This window comes from Emys orbicularis, chromosome 21, assembly GCF_028017835.1.
Source record: "Emys orbicularis isolate rEmyOrb1 chromosome 21, rEmyOrb1.hap1, whole genome shotgun sequence".
Classification (NCBI taxonomy): domain Eukaryota; kingdom Metazoa; phylum Chordata; order Testudines; family Emydidae; genus Emys; species Emys orbicularis.
Genome location: NC_088703.1, coordinates 9,128,016 through 9,142,881, shown reverse-complemented (window position 1 = coordinate 9,142,881; position 14,866 = coordinate 9,128,016). Strand labels below are relative to the sequence as shown.

At 55.0% G+C, this 14,866-nt stretch overlaps 1 pseudogene; it reads left to right on the top strand.

Annotated features, from left to right (window-relative positions):
- LOC135892885 (deleted in malignant brain tumors 1 protein-like) overlaps positions 1 to 11,372 on the top strand; it is a 70,376-nt pseudogene extending 59,004 nt beyond the window's left edge.
- The last annotated feature ends 3,494 nt before the right edge of the window (positions 11,373 to 14,866 follow it).

Genomic DNA, 14,866 nt, shown 5'->3' with positions numbered 1-14,866 from the left:
TTTACCCTCATTTGGTGAGATTTAATGTTCAGTGAGTTTATGGTTCCAGTTCATATGATCCCATGGAAAAAGTCTCTCAGTCCCTTTCTCATAGTTGATGCATGAAGTTGCTCCAGCTCACGCCTCCTGGTACTGTCGGTGGCCGGTGATGTGTTCGATTGATTTCAAACCCAGCATCAGCCAACACAGCTGTTTGCTGGATACCTAGGCAGAGTGGGTGTGTTCATGTAAATACAGTCTGGTCCTGAAGCCTTTTCCCCTCCCCAGCTCATCACTAGCTGTCAGAGGAGAGCTCATTCCCACCTTGCTTACCTCTAGCTTGTTCAGCCATCTGACTATGCATCCTCAAGGTCCAGTCTTCTAACGGGGCTCCGCTCCACCACGTGTGATTGTCTGTATTGCTGCCCCACAGGCACACTGAGAAGATCAGGCTAAGCCACGTTTCTGCATTGCAGCAATTCCTCTGGCCAGTCCAGTCAGGGGCCCATTAAGCCTAACCCAGGATCTGCGTCCCAGGTTGTAAATAGGCAGATACAAGTTAAGGCTTCTGATATTCATCAGCTTGCCATTTGCTCTATCCCAGAGTTGGTTCCACTCTGTGAGGACACAGCTGTCAGCCCAGCTCTGCCATCATTCATCTGAGACTGGTACTGGGTTGGCAGCACTAGACACAAGTGCAGCAATGGCTGCCACAAAACGATGTTGCCAAGTCAGATGTGGCAAGTCAGCAGGAACCACAGGGGCAGGTGTTTGCTTCAGGAGAGGGCCGATCTGCTTGTAGGGAGTGTGCATTGCCTCTGCCCTGGTCGGAACCATTGTCAGCCTGGTGCGCAGCAGGTTCCTGCCAGGCGTCCCTGCGCTCCAGGCAGTTCTAAGGGGGATGGACTCTGGGTGAGGTTTTCAGGGAGCGATGGAGCCAGCACATGTAAATTCGATGCTGATGTCAGGCTAAGGCAACCACTAATGACACCGGTGACTGTGTTCATCTCCCAATCACCAAGATGCTTATGCCAGTGTCTGCCCCACAGCACTGCACAGTATCGCACTGGAGCGAATACCAGCGCCAGGAGTGAGGGTGTAAATCTGCTCCCCAGAAGGTTCCTGCCAGCAGTGCGGGGGGTGATCTTTTTAAGTGCTCTAGTGGTAGCCATAGGACAGACTGTAGTCCAGTCTGCCTAATTAGGTGAGAGCTGGCTGGGAGGGGAGTGGACAAACATCAACATTGCCCAAGTGATTAGCCTGGTCAGTGGTGGGGAGCCCTTGACAGGCAGTGGCTGTGTGCAGAGACCGGTCAGATCCATGGGCGGGAGGTGCTACGTTCCCCAGCGACACGAGAGATCAGATGCACGGGAACCTCCCTGAGTGTTTATTCCCTTGAGTGTTTGCAGACTCTGGCATCTCAAAACTGGCTCGGCTCTGATTGGTGAATGGTTCGAGTCGCTGCACTGGGAGAGTCGAGGTGTTTCACAACCAGCAGTGGGGAACCGTGTGTGATGACAACTGGGACTTACGGGATGCCGGAGTCATGTGCAGGCAGCTGGACTGTGGAATGGCGTTATCAGCCCCAGGAGGGGCTCAATTTGGGCAAGGATCAGACCATATTTGGCTGGATGACGTCAACTGAACAGGGACAGAAGTTGCCCTCTCCGATTGCAGGGCTCAGCCTTGGGGAGACAAAAACTGTAACCACGGCGAAGAAGCTGGTGTTGTGTGCTCAGGTAACTTGCATCCGTCACGTCACTGTGGGTGCTGTAGGGATCGGGCTGCGAAGCTTTCAGCACAGACCCAGCTCTCCTGTCTGAGTCTGCGCTGACCCCAGTGCCCCAGCATGGTGCTAAGGGCCTGTACTGCAGGGAGCCGGTTCAGGGTCACAGTAAGTGTCGCTCTTCCCGTAGTGTCAGAGCTGAACCCATTTCCCCCACACAGTTCTACAGGCCTGTGCTGCAGGGAGTGGAGGGGGCTCAGTAGGGGGCGCTCTCACCTTGCAGTCAGTGCTGAGCCCAGTGCCCCAGCACACCACTTAGGGTCTGTGCTGCAGGGAGCAGTACGAGTTCCACAGTGAGAGACCCTCCCCATTGCTGATCACTCTGATCCCCTGGCACACTACAGCACAATGGGGCGCTGGGTAACCGTAGATCCCATTTGTGGGATTTTTGTGCCTGGTCTCTCAGCTGCCCTGTCCCACTCCAGAGGTGGCTGCATGTCAGTGGTGGTGAGTAACAGACAGTTGCAGAGGCTGTTCAGACCTCTCAGTGGGAGCCGCTATATTCCCCAGGGTTAGTAGTGATCAGATGCACAGGAACGTCCCTGAGCGTTTTTTCCCTTGGGGCATTTGCAGACTCAGCCATTCCAGAGCAGACTCCGCTCCGACTGGTGAACTGTCCAAGTCGCTGCGCTGGGAGGGTCGAGGTGCTTCACATCCAGCTGTGAGGAACTGTGTGTGACGACAGCTGGGATTTAACTGATACTAGAATGGTGTGCAGGCAGCTGGGCTGTGGGACGGCGTTATCAGCCCCTGGAAGAGCTCAGTTTGGGCAAGGATATGGCCCTATCTGGCTGGACAACGTTCACTGCACAGGGACAGAAGCTGCCCTCTCCGAATGCAGGGCTCGGCCTTGTGGAGACAATCACTGTCACCACGGAGAAGATGCCGGTGCTGTGTGCTCAGGTAACTCTCATCCATAGGGGTTGCTCACCCCTGGCAGTCACTACTGACCCGAATGACCCAGTGCAGCGGTGTGCAGAGTTCTGCAGGGACTGGAGGGGGCGCTCTCCCCTTGCAGTCAGTGCTATCCCAGTGCCCCAGCACAGCACTTAGGGCCTGTGCTGCAGGGAGCAGTACGAGTTCCTCAGTGAGAGACCCTCCCTGTCTCTGATCGCTCTGATACCCCTGCCCCATTACAGCACAATGGGGCGCTGGGTAACCGTAGATCCCATGTGTGGGATTTGGGGTCAAATGGAGCCTGCAGCCACTCAGGGGCAGTAGAAACTTGGGATCCTTTTATGAAGTGTGGGGCTCCTCCCCCCATCACTCGGGGTGATTTCCATGTCAGCTAATTGTCAGCTTGAACCTGTAATATCCCCCAAAGCTGTGACTGGAGACAAGGTTCTTCCTCACTCCCTCTCCTGCACAGCCCATGAGTTTGTGTGCCTGGTCTCTCAGCTGCCCTGTTCCACCCCAGAGGTGGCTGCATGTTAGTGGTGGGGAGTGAGTGCTTGATAGGCAGGTGCTGTGTTTAGAGGCTGTTCAGACCTGTCATTGGGAGGCGCTAAGTTCCCCAGCGTCACTAGTGATCAGAGACACAGGAATCTCTCTGAGTCATTATACCCTTGGGGTGTTTGCAGGCTCAGTCCATAGGCGCGAACTCCATGGGTGCTCTGGGGCTGGAGCACCCACGGAAAAAAATTGGTGGGTGCTCAGCACCCACCGGCAGCTCCCCATGACCCCACCCCCCTGCTCCAGCTCACCTCTGCCTCCTCCGTGAGCGCGCTGCCGCGTTCTGCTTCTCCCCCCTCCCTCCCAGTGCTTGTGCCACGAAACAGCTGATTCTCAGGGCAGGGAGGGAGGGGGAAGGAGGGGGAATGCGGTGTACTGGGGGAAGAGGCAGGGCCGGGGCGGGGATTTGGGGAAGGAATCCAATAGGGGCAGGGAGGGGGCGAAGTTAGGGCGGGGAGTTTGGGGATGGGATTGGAATGGGTGCGGGGCCAGGGGTGGGGATGGGATGGAGTTGGGGCGGGGCAAGAGGTGGGGGGGCGCGGGCACCCACCGGCGCTAGAGAAAGTTGGCACCTATGGCTCAGTCAGTCTAGGCTTTGCTCCACTTCGACTGGTGAACAGCCCGAGTCGCTGCGCTGGGAGAGTCAAGGTGCTTCACAATCAGCAGTGGGGAACCGTGTGTGATGACAGCTGGCAGTTACCTGTCACCTGATGCTGCCGTCATGTGCAGGCAGCTGGGCTGTGGGACGGCGTAATCAGCCCTATGCAGGGCTCGATTTGGTCGAGGGTCTGATCTAGATGATTCCCTAAGAAAGTAGGATCGAGGGGTCCCAGCACATCCCAGTGCTGCCCCCTTTTCTCGAGAATCTTCCACCCCAGTGTGAACGCCGGGATTCAGTATTCCCAAAGATTTGACTCTGTGGCCCCTATCAAAGTCCCTCTTCTCCTGAGTTTTCTATTCATCTTCCTTCTCCTGAACTCTCTGGAACTCAGGCCAGCAAAAGTCTCATTGAGATCATTTTGGGGTCGTTCTGATAGTTGGCTGACCCTCAGCCCTACCACGAGCCTGTCTCTGATATGTTCTTCACTCACCTACCCATAGCCACAGTGTTCGATTAGGTTCTACGGGGCTCTTATCAATCATTCGCTGGCTCCCCCTTCTCTGGCTGGCATAAGTGAAATCGCACCTGCTCGGACACCACAGTGCAGCGTGGCACGAAATGCTCATCCAGTTCTTCTTTCACTGTCTTGAACGGTTTCATCTGAGCAGCTGTGAGGCTTCTGGGAGGGACAACAACTCTGCTGCAGGCCCATTGAACAGTGCACGGCATTCCCTTGTTTCTCCTCTGATTGCTCAGAAAGACTTACACCTGAGGGAACTTCTGTAATCTGCCTATCCAGAGTAGCCACCCCTCAGGGTGCTGTCAATCCCATTCTGTGGGGGTGGAGTTTGGAAAGGTTGGGTCACATGGAACCCCGTTTCTGCTGTTTTACCAGACTATAGACCCCGCCCCTTTTTCTGTGTTGCCTTTGTGTAGCCTAAGGTGATGTGGCCCAGTAAGGAAGCATTTGTTGACAGATGTTCCTGTGGGTCTCCTCTAGGGTTACCAACAGTCCTGTATTACAAGGGATGTTCCTTATTTAAACAGAAAATTTCCTGTCCCGTACTGAGTGAGCACGGAACACCTTTTATCCCGTATTTCAACAGCAGGGGCCAGTACTCACAAGTGCATCTTTCCAGTCCCCTCCCGACCCTTCAGTGCTTCTCAGGGAAAGCAGATGGGGCTGCGCTCAGGGGCTAGGGTCCAGAGGGGAGTAGAAAGATGTGCCTGTGAATACTGGCCCCCTGCTGGACAGGGCCCCCTGCTGACTCCAGCCCTTGAGCACGGCCCCGGCGCAGGCTCCGTCTGGCAGGGCAAGTGGATGGGGCGTTGTGCCCTGGAGCTGCGCTGAAGGGCCAGAGTCAGAAAGGGGCTCTGTCTGGCAGGGGGGTCAGTACTCCCGGGGTGTAGCCGCCCTGCTAGCAGTCTCTGCCGACGTCCTCTGTAGAATGCACAGCCCTGCAGCAGACAAAGACCAGCAACTCGGCTCCTGGTGCCGACGCAGAACCTGAACAGGAGGCGAAGCAGCTGCTGACCCAGCACCTGAGCCCCTGGGTTCTCTGCAGCATCCAGAGCTGGAGAGAGAGAAGCCCTAGGAAGTGGGGAGTGGGGGAAAAGGGACTTGCCCCCAGGGGTTCAAGTCATGACTGGGGACATCTGAGGTCTGGCCTGTATTTTTAAATACAATGTTGGGAACCCTTATCTTAGCTTCGCATCCCTTACTCACTTGCCTCAGCATAACCGTACTAAAGTGCACTGGCCATAGATTATATACACTGATACTTTAGGTTCCCTTATCAACTGTCTGCATCTCCTTACTGCTAATTTATAGCCATCGCTTTCAGCTTCCCTCATTTTCTGTTTGTTAGATATTGTGTTAATTATTCATCATTATTATTATTATTTGTTGCTGCATTACTTCCCTTCTTAACCAGGATATTTTTTTAACCAACGGATCCGTCTTCTGTGATTGTGGAGTTGTCGGGTTATTGGGCATCCTAAACATTTCCCAATTATTGTTCACAGTTTGGGTTTAAACCTTTCCTCTCAATCAATTTTGCTCATAATTGTTTTCAGCTTTCGGAAACTGGCCCACTGGCCCTCCCTGTCCCAGCTTCACCAGAACGGGCCGCTAGAAGGAGCCAGCCCTTTTCATCTGGCCTGCTGGGCCCTGACCTCTGTCTGCTCCCCATGCTTCTAGGTGCCGAGGGACCAGCTCTTGCTGATTCTGCCTGCAGCTGATTGTGGGAGACTGCTCAAGGCAACCCCTGGCGGTCTGAACTCATTCCTCTTCCCTTCCAGCAGGGCAGCCTGTTAGGCAGGGTGTGCTGAAGTGGTGGGGCATCCAGCAGAGGGCAGCAAACATCTGGTACACCCCATCACCACTGTCAGGGCAGTTCTGTGTTTGCAGAGAGCTAGTGTAATCAGGTCCAAATCATAGAATCATAGAATATAAGGGTTGGAAGGGACCTCAGGAGGTCATCTAGTCCAACCCCCTGCTCAAAGCAGGACCAATTCCCAACTAAATCATCCCAGCCAGGGCTTTGTCAAGCCTGACCTTAAAAACCTCTAAGGAAGGAGATTCCACCACCTCCCTAGCTAACCCATTCCAGTGCTTCACCACCCTCCTAGTGAAAAAGTTTTTCCTAATATCCAATCTAATCCTCCCCCACTGCAACTTGAGACCATTACTCCTTGTTCTGTCATCTGGTACTACTGAGACACTTGCACTTGCACCTCTGCACCTTCCCATTTGTAATTCTGTGATAAATTCTCCTTTATCTGTCAGTTGCCTGTAGGCCTAGCCTGAGTCAGGGGCAATACTTGTCGTGTTAGAAAATTATCACTGATCATTCTTAGAAACTCCAGGGATGTTTTTCTCGTGGCAGCACCAGTCTCCCATAGACTGATCCCCCAGATCAACTCAGATTGTCTTTCTACACATTGCAGCAGATGTTCAAAGTGCTGTTCACCCTGGTCTTTGATTTGCGGGGTGTTGCAGACCCCTCTTACCATGTCTTAATAGGAACAGTTTTCCCTACACTTTACATGTCCAGCTCTGTTGAGTACCCACTAACTGTAAAGCAAGTCAGGGTGTCTTTGATGCAGAGTGTAATCCCCACTGCCGTGTGCCCACTCTGCTCTTCCTAAATGAGGAGAGTTGCCCATTTGTTGCATTAGCCATAGTGGGGCCTTGATGGGTTTCTTTAAGAGGAGAAATTGATTACACAAGTCAAGTATTTCTTTGGTGCAATCTGGTTTATTTACAAAGTCCTGTTTCCCTGAACACAGTACAAAACAAAAAGCAGCCGGCATTTTCCTTTCTCTCAATTTCCAGAGTCTGCCTCTCCAGCCAGTCCTGTATCTCAAGGCGCTACGTTCCCTGTGTCACTAGAGATCAGATACACAGGAACCTCCCTGAGTGTTTATTCCCTTGGTTGTTTGCAGGCTCAGGCATCTCAGAAGTGGCTCCGCTCCAACTGGTGAACGGCCCAAGTCGCTGCGCTGGGAGAGTCGAGGTGCTTCATAACCAGCAGTGGGGAACCGTGTGTGATGGCAGCTGGGACTTGTCCGAGGCTGAAGTCGTGTGAAGGCAGCTGGGCTGTGGGACGGCGTTATCAGCACCACGTGGGGCTCACTTTGGACAAGGATCTGACCGTGTGTGGCTGGATGAGGTTCAGTGCACAGGGGCAGAAGCTGCCCTCACCAAATGCAAGGCTAAGCCTTGGGGAGAGCATGGCTGTAACCCCGGAGAAGTTGCCAGTGTTGTGTGCTCAGGTAACAAACAGGGCGGTAGGAGCCTGTGCTGCTAGAAGTGGGGTGGGGCTCTGTAGAGGATGCTAAACCCTGGGAGTCAGCCCAGGTGTGTGGATGTGTGTGTGTGTTTCGGGGTTTGTGTGTGATTGTTTCTGTACCTGTTTGTGGCAGTGTGTGTGTGTGTATGTGTGTGTGTGTGTGTGTGTGAAGGGGTGTGCACGGGACAGTCCATTAATATTTGCATACATGTGTGGCACTTAGGGTTGCCAACCCTCCCAGACTGCCCGGGAGTCTCCCGGAATCGGCCTCCATCTCCCAGAGGCTACTGACACCAATCCGGGAGATTTTAGGTGCTAAAAGTCCAGCGGCACAGCAGGGCTAAGGCAGGCAGCCTACCTGCCCTGGCTCCACATGGCTCCCGGAAGCAACCAGCAAATCCCTCTGGCTCCTAGGCGAAGGGGCGGCCAGGCGGTCTCTGCGCACTACCCCGTCCTGAGCACTGACTCCGCAGCTCCCATTGGCCGCAGCTCCCATCCCCTTCCTGCACTCCAACCACCTGCCCCAGCCCTAAGCCCCCTCCCGCACCCAAACTCCCTCCCGAAGCCTGCACCCTGCACCCCCTCCTGCACCCCAACCGCCTGCCCCACCCAGATGAAAGTGAGGGTGGGGGAGAGCGAGCGACAGAGGGAGGGAAGATGGAGTGAGCGGGGGCGGGGCCTTGGAGAAGGGGGCAGGGCAAGAGTGTTTGGGTTTGTGCGATTAGACAGTTGGCAACCCTAATGGCACTATGTGTGCACATGATAGTGTGTGTGTGCATAAGGATGTATGGGGGTTGTGCATGGGACTCTGTATGTGTCTGCTTGTGTAGCAGCATGTGTATGGGGGTGCAGTATGTATGTGTGTTTGTGTGCATTTGAGGCAATGTGTGTTTGTGTGCACAGGGCCAGATAGTGGTTGTGCATTGGACTCTGTGGGTGTGTGTCTCCTTGGGTAGCAGCATATGTATGGGGAGTGCAGTGTGTGTGAGTGTGTGAGTGCGCGCACACATGCACACACAGTGGGATGAAATAGAAATGGCTCCTCTCTGCTCTGTGCAGACACACACACCCCATCCGCGTGCGGTGCTGTGTATCCGGGCACCTGGCGGCTGGGAACAGCCTCTCATGCCCTGTGCTTTGTGTTTCAGATCAGGGCCAGCTGAGGCTGCGGCTGACGAGTGGCCCAAGCCCCTGCTCCGGGCGAGTGGAGGTGCTGATTAACGACACCTGGGGTGCCGTGTGTGACGCCGGCTGGGGCCTGCCGGAGGCGGGAGTGGTGTGCAAGCAGCTGGGCTGCAGCGCGGTGCTGTCAGCCCCGGGAGTTGCTCAGTTCGGCCACGGGGCCGGCGACGTCTGGCTGGAGGGTGTGAGCTGCTCGGGCCAGGAGTCTCTCATCAGCGAGTGCCAGCTGAGGCGGCTGGGTCCCGGGCTGTGTGGCCGTGGCTCCGAGGCCAGCGTGGTGTGTGCTGGGCAGGCGGGTGAGTGCCCAGCACCGTAGCCATGCCCATGTTTCTGCAGACACGGGTCAGCGGGAATGACACCCTGACCATGCCAGGGGGTGGACGGTCTCCAGTGGGGCAGCGCCAGGGCTCCTGCCCACCACACTGAGGTTACTGGCTGTCCCAGCGGTTCCCACAGCCCTGGTCAGCATGGGGCACCACTCCTGGGTCTCTGAGCAGCCTCCTCAGCCATGGGGCTCCCTCTCCTGCCAGGCCTGGCTCCGGCACTGGAGGCTGCTATCCCTGCAGGCAAACCCAGGGCACAGTTCTGGGGGGCAGAGAGCCTGTGGGGCCTGTGGGAGGAGTCTGGGGGTAGGGCCTGGGAAGGAGTCTGAGGGGCAGGGCCTGTGGGAGAAGCTGGGGAGGGGCCTCTGGGGGCTAGTGCCCCCAACCCTCTCTCTAACACATCCCCCTCCCCCGGACTCCTTGGGCTGGGAATGGTCCCTGGGGGCAGCTCAGCCCTGAGCCCCCTCCCACACCCCAACTCCCTCCCAGAGCCCACATCCCCTCCCGCACCAACCCCCTGCCTCAGTCTGGTGAAAGTGAGTGAGGGTGGGGGAGAGCGAGCAAGGGAGGGAGGGGGGATGGAGTGAGAAGGGGCGTGGCCTTGGGGAAGGGGAAGGGGCAAGGGTGTTTGGGTTTGTGTGATTAGACAGTTGGCAATCCTACCCCTTAGCCACCCCCAGCACAGGGCCCTGCACTGCCCCACACTCCACCCTCCTCCTCAGGGCCAGCCAAGGTTCTGAGGGCAAGAAACTCAATCCCGGCTGGGGCTGTGGGATGGGGCAGGGAGGTGGCCTCAGGATGGGGGCTATGGAGGTGGGGACAGTCAGACCCATAGAGACTGTGAGAGAGGGGATGGAGTCAGCCTTGGCAGGGGGCTCTGGGAGGGGAGAGAGTCAGTCTCAGGGGCTGTGGGGCAGAGGCGGGGGTCAGCCCCATGGTTGTGGCAGGTCCGTGGGGGGGGGGCATAGCTCACTGCCCGGCTCTCTCCCCAGGCTCCGGGCTGCTCTGGTCTGTGCTCCTTGGCCTGGGTGCTGTCGTGGTGCTGATCTGCGGGGTCCTGCTCTGCTGGAGGATGCGGCGGGACAGAGCCGCTGGGAACCCCCTGGGTAAGAGGCCTGGACCCTGAGCACAGCGCTGCAAAGAAGCGGGGCTGGGATGAGGGTTGCCCTCCTGACCCAGGAGTCCAGCCCCAGCTGGAGCCCAGTGCCCCTGAGCGGCAGCCCAGTGCCCTGTCCATGCCCTGGGCTGCCTCCCTGCCTGGGGACCTGCTGCTCTCACAGCTGCTGGGGACCCTGCTCTGGCTGCCACACACAGGCCCAGTGTCCCGGCCTGTGGGTGCCCCATCCCTACAACCCTGCCCTGGCAGTGGGGTAGGGTTGCCAGGCATCCAGTTTTTGACTGGAATGCCCGTTCAAAAAATGACCATGGTGGCTCCGGTCAGTGGCGCAGCGTGGGCCCGGGGCTATGACAGGCTCCGCGCGCTGCCTCCACCCCGAGTCCTGGCTCCACAGCTCCCATTCACTGGGAACTGCAACCAATGCGAGCTGTGAGGCGGTGCCTGCAGATGCGAAGGCAGCGCGCAGAGCCTCCCTGGCCGCTCATGCACCTAGGGGCCGCAGGGACATGGTGGCCGCTTCCTGCGAGCCGTGGTAAGTGACGCTGGGACACCCTCCCAGGCCCCCACCCCCTGCTCCAACCTGGAGTCTCCTCCCACACCCAAACTCCCTCCTGGAGCCTGTACCCCCCCCAACATCCCAACCCCCTGCCCCAGCCCCCTCCTGCATCCCAAACTCCTCATCCCCAGCCCCACCTCAGAGCCCACAGCCCCAGGAGGAGCCCACATCTCCTCCTGCACCCCAGCCTCCTGCTCCACACAGGTGAAAGTGTGTGAGGGTGGGGAAGAGCGAGCAATGGAGGGAGAGGGTATGGAGCAAGTGGGGGCAGGGCCTTGGAGAAGGGGAGGGGGAGGGGTATTCGGCTTTCTGTGATTCAAAAGTTGTAAACCGTACGGTGGGGTCCCATTCACTAGGTTCCCTGGCACCTGGGTGAGGTGGGGCTGGGGACAAAGGTCATTGGCCTGGGTGCTTCACCCTGTCCTCTTGCTTGCAGGCCATGTGCACATGGAGGATCTGGGGGCTTCAGGGACCCCAGCCCGGCCCCAGGGAGTTACAAATCCAGAACCCTCCGAGAAGCCTGACAGCGAGATGACCCGGCTGGTGATAGAAGACATGGTGCCAGGGGCGGCCCTAGACTAGCTGCCAGCAAGTGGTGCCCTAGGCGAGCCATGCAATCGTCACCCCCACCCCCAAACGCCAAGGGCAGATCTAGGCTGAGGTTTTTGGTAAACTGGGATACATTTTGCCCCTTTTTTCCTTTTAATGTTTTTTAAGCATTTCTTTTTTAAACAGAGGCTTAATTATTTGGTTTGTCCGACTGTCCAACCAATGTTTCTGAGATCAGATAAAATAGAGACACATGTAAGCAGAATCAGAATGAGCTGTACCCTGACATCTGGTGGTGAGCTGTGGGAAAGGACTTAGGGGCTGATCTCATATGCCTAGGCACACCCACCCCGCCTAGCATGATGGACTGCTTGCCCAAATGGTCACTTTGGCTGCTATGGGATCCCCAGTCTCTTTGTTATTGGGGCAGGAGTAATAAAGTGTTGTTATCCTGGTTATGTGAACCAAGGACAGTAGAACTGTACTTGGCATTTTATGATGGAGGGACTCGCCCTCAACTGAGTAGCACTTGCTAGGCAAGGGACATGGGTTCCAAAGCCCAGTGAATGCAGAGAAGTGAGGGAAAGGCAGTTGTATCTGGTGGTGGAAGTGTCAAACACTCCTTTTGTGTTCTCTTTTCTCTTCCCTTCTCTCTCCCCTTCCTACTGTTTAATAACAGATCTCATTTTGATTCTATTAGTAGTCTTGTTACACACTGCAGAGTTGAAGTCGCTGATTCCTGGGTCTAAGTATTAGATCTACTTTGGGCCAGTGGTTCTGAGTGTGCTAGCACTAAGGCTCCCCTACTAGGAGCTGAAATTGCTAAGAGCTGTGTTAAGTGTGGGGGCTGAAGACATATTAGTGAGTGGCCAGAGGGATGGCTGGCAGAGAGGTGTAGCAATTGGGCATGTAAGGTGCCCCCATACCTCTCCCCACTTCCACCCAGGCATGGATCAGAGCAGCCCAGACCCTAGGCAGAGAGCCAGGCAGATGAACTTCTGAACTCTGGGGCTGCACTGACCAAGTACAGAAACTGTGGGTGGGGTGACTGTTGGGTTGCTGGACTTAGGACCCTGAGGGGAAAAGGACACTGTCAAACTTACTTGGGGGGGAGGGGGTTGCTCATGGTTTGTGTTATGAATCCTGTTTGTGGTGTTCCCCAGCATAATGCCGCATTGTTTCCCCCCTTTATTAAAAGGCTTTTGCTACACTCAGACTCTGTGATTGTGAGAGGGGAAGTATTGCCTCTTAGAGGCGACCAGGGGGGTGGTATGTAATTGTCCCAGATCACTGGGCGGGGTTCGAGCCAGTGTTGCATTGTGTTATTGAAACGGAACCCCTAGATACTGAACCTGGCCCTTGTTGCTGCCAACTCTGACAGGCAAAAGGGTTACACACAAAATTTTCAGAATAGATTTGTACACAACAGCTAGATGATATTTCAGTCCAATTTCAAATAAAAATGCATTAAAAATGTTAATTATAATTTTTATTATTACAAATCCAAAATCATCCATTACGCTATACTGCTTTAACTGCCATTACTGCCACATCCAATATAGAAAGAAATAAGAAAACTCGTCAATGAACTTTAACCTGTATTTACAAAACACTCCGAATAAAAAACACTCTGTGCTCTTAAAACATGACTTTTCTTGCTTTAAGTTTTGAAAATTCAGTCACTAGTTCTTTTAGATCCAGTTTTCCAGCTATTTCATGTTCTACTGACATTGTGGCAAGTCCAACAAGTCTCTCTTGAACCATTGTTGAACGCAGATACGTTTTTATCAATTTTAACTTGGAGAAGCTAAGTTCCCCACTAGCTACGGAAACTGGCAAAGTTAAAAGAATGCCTAGAGCTATAAAAATGTTTGGAAAACTGTCTGTGAGTTTATTTTTACAAACAAACTTCAGTACTTCTTCAGGAGTGGAATGTTTCTTAAGTCGTCTTGAAAAAGCCTGAAGCTCACTACACAAATCTGTAGCATCAATGTCTTTTGAATTTTCATGAGTCAATGCTGACTCCAGTTTTATACAAAACTCTCTTATCTGTTTTGCTGTTTTCTTTTGCAAGGTGTGGATATCATATTGAAAGCCAAATACTGACTCTAGCTGCTGCATCTGTTGAAATCTTTCATCAACCGAGTGAATAGCAGTATCAAGGATTGCAAAGTAGAAATTCACGTTGAACCTTTGTTTTGGGTTCTGAATGGGTGTGCCTCATCCTTCATATGAAAACTGGTGTTTCTTCTTCAAGTGATGGTTCATATCCATTCCAAGCAGGTGTGTACGCACCATGTGCATGCAAGCCAGAAGATTTTCCCCTAGCAGCGTCCGTAGGGTTGGCCTGGGCGCCCCCTGGAGTGGCGCCTTCATGGCACCCAATATAGGGCCCCCCGACCCTCCACCCCCTCAGTTCCTTCTTACCACTGGTGATGGCTAGCTGAAACTTTGCTTGCTCTTGCAGCAAGTGCCTTAGCACTGTCTGATAGATCTTAGTTGTATATAGTTCTCAGTTTGTTAATAGTTGTTTCCCTATAGTTATAGTTAGTTGGTTGTTAGGATGTTTTTTCCCCCTCCTGGGGTATGCCAGGGTCTCCAGGGTTTTAGCTCTGCAAGGCCTGTGGCAAGTTTATGCCCAAGAGTGATCCTCACTCTTCCTGCTTGCGGTGCCTTGGTGAGAGTCACCAAAAGGAGAAGTGCCGCATCTGCAAGGGTTTCCGCCCCAGAACCCTTAAAGCCCAAGAGCAGAGACTAAAACTCCTGCTGGAGACAGCGTTGAGACCACAATCCGACCCGGGACCCAATGACCCGGCACAGAGCATGTCCTCTTCGGTGCGCAGCGCTCCGGCACCAACGGTGCATGAAATGGGCCCGGCTAAAGACTCTAAAGTCCACTGGCACCACCACAGCTTGGGCCATAGGACGTCGGCCTCAGTACGGCACCGCTCTCCATCCCTGGTGCCAGTAAAAAAAGAAGAGGCCAGTAAGGGGCTGATCACCCCTCTCGAAACTTAAAGGGTCGGCGGCGTCCACAAGTGGGTCGGGACAAACTGACTTCTCCTTGCTTCCGCCCAGGGTTTCCTCGACTCCTGCCCCGGCTGGGGTCCCAGTCGAGTCCTAACGCTCCTCGGTCCTTGGACCACGAGGGGGACATACAACCACCATCGACGCCGGAGGCGTTCAAGACGGCCATGGACCTGATGCGCCTCCCGGTGCCGTCCTCCCCACAAAGGAGGGACACATCGCCTTATGCAGGGTGGAGGGGTAAATAGTCTAGGAGCTCAGCCCTCAGGTACGTCAGGGCACCAAGCAGTCTAGGGATTCAGCCCTCAAGCAAGGCAGAGCAATAAAGGGTCTAGCATCTGAGCTCTGGTGGTTGGTAGACTAACACAGGCCTCCTGGCATAAGGTAGGGAGGCTGCCCCAAGGGGAGGGGTGGCAGGGTGTAGGAGGACCTGGGCCCACCTGACTCCATCTGGTCCAAACCCAGGGCCCTAACAGTGGCAGAGTGTTCCACCTTTGGAT